The sequence below is a fragment of the Nannochloropsis gaditana genome (assembly GCF_000240725.1).
Source record: "Nannochloropsis gaditana CCMP526 unplaced genomic scaffold scaffold012, whole genome shotgun sequence".
Lineage (NCBI taxonomy): Eukaryota > Eustigmatophyceae > Eustigmatales > Monodopsidaceae > Microchloropsis > Microchloropsis gaditana.
The window spans coordinates 48,597-48,977 of record NW_005803941.1 but is presented as its reverse complement, the minus strand read 5'-3'; positions in this window follow the sequence as shown (position 1 = coordinate 48,977).

Below are 381 nucleotides of genomic sequence, written 5' to 3'. Positions count from 1 at the left end.
GGGAAATCGATCGGAGGCATGCATGGCACTCGAGCCGCATGGAAGAGCTTCAGGGCTCCATTCCCACCGATGCCACGCATACATTAACACCAAGCGGGGTCTTTAATACCGTGTATGTATATTTTATCGACGTAATTGTTCTTCTCGCACGCACCGTCATGCGCGATTGCGGCCGTCAATTCTAAAAATTTCCGTACCTCTCCGGGCTTTCTTCTGCCTACTTGCACCCTCCAGCCTGCATGCTTACTTGTCTTCCCCACTCCTCCCTCCACCCCCCCCTCCTTCCCTCACTCCCTTTCGTACACATCCTCCTTCCTCCTAACTGCACAGACCCCGCCTCCGCTCGTCCCTCCTTCCCTCCCTCCCTCCCTCCCTCCCTCC